Raw genomic sequence first — 6,803 nt, 5'->3', positions numbered from 1 at the left:
TATAGTGCCTCCTAAAGGTAGATTTTGCCTCCTAAGGGTTATACTGCCTCCTAAGGGTAGATCCTGCCTCCTAAGTGTAGATCCTGCCTCCTAAGTGATATACTGTCTCCTAAGGGTAGATCCTGCCTCCTAAGGGTAGATCCTACCTCCTAAGGGTTATACTGCCTCCTAAGGGTGGATCCTGCCTCCTAAGGGTAGATCCTGCCTCCTCCTAAGGGTAGATCCTGCCTCCTAAGGATGAATCCTGCCTCCTAAGTGTGGATCCTGCTTCCTATGAGTAAATACTGGCTCTGCTTCTCACTAGCTGTGTAGCCAGGGACAAATTTCATCATCATAATGATGACACCTGCCTCATAAAATTTTATTAGGATTAAATGGAAAAATAATAATAAATGTACACTCCTCAAGAACTGCTAGCTAGTATTAGTACTAGGAGCACTCCCATAGAATAGGGGAAAGGAGAGTTAAAACAAAACAAACAAATAAAAATGTAAAAGTTGATGAAACTCATGCAATTTCTAACTTTGCCCTTTCTTAAACTAGGGAGTTACACCAAGAAAGCAAGCCAGGGGTGGGAGAGAATGGGATAGGTAGCAACTTACAACACACAGTGCCAGTTTTCTATGCGAATCCCAGCTCTTGTCCTGCTGCAATGTTTAAAATGGCCTGCTCATCACTGTGTATCCAAAAAAAGCAACTGGGGATCGCAACGGGCAGTTCTCATACAAAGGGCCTGATTCTCAAAATGAGATTTTTAAAGGTATGCAGTCATTTAAAAATTTTTATTTGGATACCATAGTGTGTAATTAAGTTAGATCGTCTCAATCACCCGCTTAATTTTGTTAAATTGAAAATAAGAGGGATTGAATAATTTACCCAGAGTCACAAGACTAATAAATAGTAGAACTAAAGTTAAATTAACCTAGATTTCTAACTCCTAATGCACTGGTCTTTCACCTATATATGGTGTTTGTTTCTCTTCTCTCTCTTTTTTAATCTCGTACCAGAAAGATGTTTCTCCTCTTTTATTGATTCATCTCTTTGGAATATATGTGTCTCTTTATTCCTGGGAAGGTGAAACTCACACATACAGAGAGTGGAGTTAAATGCAGGAACACAGAAAGAGGTCGGGCTTCATTAAGAGCAAATGGAGGAGACCCATGTACAGCAGAGCAACGATTTTGCCATAGCTATCTGATTTTCCATCTTACAAAATCTGTGCATTCCTTGCTCGCGTCTCATTAAAAGTTGCTGTTGGTTCACTGGGGTAATTTTAAAAGTTTGGAAGACAAGGGCTGAAGTTACTGCCCTTCACATGAGAATTTAATTGCACTCGGGGTTCACTGACCTATTTACTTTCTTCAAACATTCTGCGCCCATGGTAATGAGAACTTGAAATAGACCCTAGTCAGTAGGAAAGACAGCATCATCTGCTTTTCAATTAAATTATCCAGTTCGACAATTTCTTATTTACACCAATACTACCACCAGATGGAGGGGAGGACCTCTCATATCTATGGTTGACACTTTATTTTCTTTTCCAGATTCTAAGCCCTTACTATTTTTCTCCTTCCAATTTGCTAAGGGAAAAAGTTCATTTTCTTATTTGAGAAACATAATTTCCCGGTGAAGGCAACATTAAAAACCCTACTAGACATCTTTCTAAATGTTGGTTTTGAAACAAACAACCTTAAACATTTCATTATGACTGCTTTTCAGAACAAATACCTACATAAATTTCATTTTATCCATGCTATAAGCAAAGAAATAAAACTATAAATACAATGTTTTGTTTTTAAAATATACAGTTTGGAATCATGCAATATCAATTTTTTAACACAGATAAAGCATTTTCTTGTCATTGTTAAATGAACAGGCAAAAGGGAGACCCAGGTTCTCACCAATAGTCTTATCTAATAATGCTGATATGGTGGGACTGCTAACTTCCAGATGTGGGCGCCATAACATCATCTTGCTTCTATTAGGGCATTGTCAGGGGGTTTTCGTGTCAGGACTCAAAAATGAAGGTACACACTGATCCAAGGACTCTAAATTCCAGGCCAAATAGAACACCTGTCTCCCCTCATTTACTAGAAACTTGAGGAATCAAGGAAAGGGGAGAATTTGGATAAAGGAAAACCCAAGAAAACACCTTTGGTAAAGCTCCCTTGAGAAGGCTCAGTCCAGAGTCAGAAGATTTCTGGGTCTTATTCTGGATTCCTTAGGGAATTCCTGGAGTGTTGTCTGTCCTCTGTCTTCACACGGAATGTTCAGGCCCAGCTAAATAGAAGATGAGTAAAGAGGCAGAACGACGTATAACTGCCAGTGCAACTTACAGAAATAAATGCAGAGGGGATCACTTACACACATCATCCTAAATTAGCTCACTAATATCTGCCTCCCCACTTTCCCCAATACAATACCTGATGCAAGAACTATGTCTAAATAATATTGCGAATACTTTCCGTTCAAAAAGATCCCAATTGAATCTGCAGGCCTCTAGGTTTCTCAGGCCAATTCCAAGTCTAAAACAACCTACCCCACATATTCCAAATCCCATGTGTCTCCAATATAACCATACAAAGGTTCTGTACGACATACAAGCTGCCCTACTTCAGAAATAAATGATATAAACCCCATATCTTTGGGACACCGGGATGGCCTGGTTTTTGATTATTGCCTACTTTTTGAGTTCCCAAGATGTTTTTGCTCATTAAGCAGTACTCTAATGTACAGTCAAAAGGAACCAGCTAGACAAAAGCAAACTTAAATTCCACAGACCTCACACCTGATCCAAAGATGCCCTTCACCAGGGGTCCTCAATAGCCCAGATGGCAGCAAACACTCAGAGGTCATCATAGGAATAAGTTTGCAGGGCACCAGGCAAAATAGCTTCCTGGCCCTCAGTGGTATCAAAATGCAGATGTCTTCCAAGGCCTTGATCTCCTAATCTGAGGATAATTCTGCATGTGTATGTGTAAACATATGTATTTGTTTATTTATACATATGTATATATATAATTAACTTACATGTGTAGAAAAATTTATTAAGTTGTGTTAGATATTTATTATATTTCCCTGCCCTACATAAAATCACTCTTATTCACATAAACGGCCACCAGGGACATCTTGCCTCTCCCTATTCCTAGCTCCTGTGGGTGGACCTCACCCCGGCTCTGGATCTCCATGTCTCAGGCCCTGCCTGTCAGAGCATCACATCTGACAGCCACAGTGATTTAATTTAGGAATGAGCATACAACCCAAACTACGAGTCCAAGGAAACTCAATTCCAAGGGTACTATGTATTTAATTACCATTTTAGGAAATAGAAAGTTTTGCTCTAAAAGGGGGAAAGGGTGGAGGAGAGTGTGGCTAGTCGGTTTGCCTGAAATGAAGCTGATGCAGGGGAAAGAAAAAAATAAAGCTGGCAGGTAAAAGAGAAACCGGAGGACTTATTTTAGCCTCAAAACAGGTGTGCAAGAAGCCGACCTACACCTAAAATTTTGAGTCAATAAACTCCTTTTGCTCTTTAAGCCAGATCATATGAATGCAACAGAGTCCTCACGTAATTTTATTAAATGTTTTATTTAATGTTTTTATTTGTATTCAAGTCATATTTTTCAGGTGAAACATAGTGTACGCTTTTCAAAGAAAGATAATTTTATTAATGAGTATCCCACATAGGTACACAGTATACGTATCATCATAAGCACAGGTAATTTATCTTTCTTCCCAAGGGAAAAAAAATAGAGTAATAATATTAATATCAGTTCAAGAATTGGATTTTTTTATATCTTAGATTCAACCAAAAAGGCTTTAGGACATATCTGAAAATTTTCAAAATAGCATTAAAGTTTTTGGCTATCTAAGCTAAAAATTTATCTCTCTGATGATAACAAGGGCTGTCTGAATGTCTACCAAAAACAAAAAAAAATTCAAAGACTATACATTAAACATTAACAGCTTTACCCAAAACATGTAAGACCTTCACACTGCCTGTTTTGCGCTATGGTATGACACGTCCTACTTGTTGGCATTCTAAAAGGAACAGGAATGTGGACAAATGCAATCCCATCCATTCCAAAAAGCAAACTATTTGCATCTACACTAATAATTGTGTGTCAAGAAAAATGATCATTCTCATTCTTTGTGTGTTCTCCAAATCCAGCACAGAATATGTAGCAAATGAAAAAAAAAAAGTGTTTAGAAGAGCTCGTTTTTCTGCACTACAGATTCTAACCTTGTCTCCAAGAGCCAAGGTTGATGTGTCCCATGCCAAATTAAATCTAAGATGTATGCGGTAATGAAAAGGGTAGCATTCCATGAAAAATTCCACTTTTCAGTTAAAGTAGCGAGGGTTTATTAAATATGCAAAAATTACAATGTCAATATCACTTTGCAAATTAGGGTTTTCTTTTTCAATGTGTGAGCATTGCCCTATAAAGAATGAATCCGCTGAAGACTTTCACAGCTTGTTACCTGTATCTTTTTCGCAAAGAACCTGCACTAATAAATAAGCCATACACTTCCCAAAGATAAGGGATTTTTGTTCATATTCCAGTGAGCAGTTTACTGAATATATTTGAACAAATTGTCTTTGTTCAATGACCCTGACTAATTCTCCCGCTAGTTGTATCAGTGTTACCGACCGTGGTACCCTCTGATTCAGAAGCATCATATTTCTGAGCCGGCATATCCTCTCCATGCAGCTGATCATTGAGCACAGGATGTTTCGTATTAGAATAACATGCATCTTATTTCTAAAAACTGAAATTTGCAACAGCTTTAGGAAGCTGAAGGCGATAACGCAAAACATTTGAAATAAGCATGTATTTAAATACAGTGCCAATGACTGATTTCTTTTCTCTTTAAACAGTTTTTACTCTTTCTTACGAAAAAGGTAATAAAGGTTCAATAGGAAAATGTAGAAAAGTATAAAAAATAAAAATCCCTTTTAATCTGTATATATCTAAAGAAATTAAAATTCTACGAACAGAATTCTTTCAAAAATGTTAATATCTAGGGTAAAGGGAATCCTTCCAGGTTTTTTAATATGGAAGTAAATAAGTAGATAACATGTTTTCCAAAATTGAGATTATGTGCTAAATGTTATATTGTATTCTTGGGGGGGATGCCTTTGTTTTCATAGCAGACAAGGAATGTGCCAACGCAGTCGCAAGGTTTGAGGGGGGCACATCTCACACCTGAGTGGGAAAACCCAGTCGTCAAGATGAATTTCTTTGTTTCTATATGTATCATAAACATTTCCTTACATCATCAATTATAAAATACGATCACTAACAACATGATAATATACGGACTTCTTCATTTTAAAATTTATTTTTTATAAAGGACCTAATAATGTCTGCCAGGCGCCATACCAAACTTTCTCTGTACACAGCCCCTGCGGACCCTCACGGAGAGACAGACACTAAACTGTGAATTACACACGTGGATACTCGAATAGCTGTTTTTTTAAGGACACACCAAGGTCCTATGAGAACAAATAATAATGATGTTCAGCCTAATCTGGGAAATCGGAAAGGCTTCCCCGCGGAAGACCAGCTAGAGATGGTGACAAGGGGAGGGAAGGGAGTTCACGCCAAGAGGCCAAGAGAAGAGGGGGAAGAAAGCAAATACGCCAAGATGTGTGGGGTCCCCGAACGCTGAAAAACATCCAGAGTGTCTGAGGAACAGAAAGGTCCAGGTGGTGGGAAAGCACAACGCGGGTGAGCGTGGGGTGTGGCCGAGAGGAGGCGGACAGAGGGGGCAGGGGCGGTTTCCCGGGTCTTTCACGACACATGAAGGATGGTGAGTTTTATCCTAAAAGCAATGAGAAACCGAATGAAGGGATTTATGCCGGGGAGTAATAGGATCAGATCTGCATTCTAAAAAGACTCCTTTGGCTGCTAGGCGATAATGAATTATAGGAGGACAGAGTGGAAGCTGAGAGGGAAAGAGAGCGATCATAACAATCCAGGCCGCAGTTACAGGTTAGGACCAAAACAGACGAGCGGAAACCGGTGAAACCAACATATCCGAAAAGTATTTCAGAAGCAGAATCGGCAGGATGTGCTGATGGATTCAGTGTGGGAGGTACGTTAAGAGGCTGATGTTGGGAGAATTCATATGTTTTTAGCATGAAAAACTAAACAATTGAGGCCCCCAAATGGAACACAAATCTTAGAAAAGAGACATTAAAATATAAAATCAAAATATATTTTCCAGGGAGTGATTCACCTATAATCTATATTTTCCTTTAACTGCCTGAATTTTTTTTAAGTGAATGTTTTATTAATGTCAATATTTTTAATATAAATACTAGAGCCTAATTTTAAAATATATCAATATTCTAAAATCATACTGTGTCTTCCCCTCTGAAATCATCTCCATTTTCCATTATGTTTTAATTTTATTTTTTCTTTAATGGGAGTGGGAATGAATGATCGGTAAACCATGTCTGTCATTAAAGGCTTACAAAACTTATAGGAAAATTAATGTTAATTTGGCCATAAATATTGATTTCTACTGTACCAAAATTTCACTGGAAGACTAAGATGTATACACTGGGAAAAAAAGATAAAAGGAGCTGACCTTCAAGTCATGTATAGTCTACTTGGAAAGACAATGTAATAAGGAAAACTTCAGAATAGCAACATTATTTGAATATAAATTATTAAAGTTCAGCCAGAATGGTACCCAAATAAATGTGAAAGAAAACTGTAGGTGAGTCACTTGACTTGGTCTCTTTCAACACTGACCCCAGACTTTGTCTCTGCTGTGTTCTGTGTCTCTGATCGATC

At 38.1% G+C, this 6,803-nt stretch overlaps 1 pseudogene; it reads right to left on the bottom strand.

The window, feature by feature from the left end:
- Positions 1–5,146: 5,146 nt before the first annotated feature.
- Positions 5,147–5,256, bottom strand: LOC111726147 (annotated as a pseudogene).
- Between the last annotated feature and the right edge of the window lie 1,547 nt (positions 5,257–6,803).

Source organism: Otolemur garnettii, unplaced genomic scaffold, assembly GCF_000181295.1.
Source record: "Otolemur garnettii isolate 467f Iridium unplaced genomic scaffold, OtoGar3 scaffold00054, whole genome shotgun sequence".
Lineage (NCBI taxonomy): Eukaryota > Metazoa > Chordata > Mammalia > Primates > Galagidae > Otolemur > Otolemur garnettii.
The sequence above is the reverse complement of the archived record's forward strand: the minus strand, read 5'-3'. Positions and strand labels throughout refer to the sequence as shown.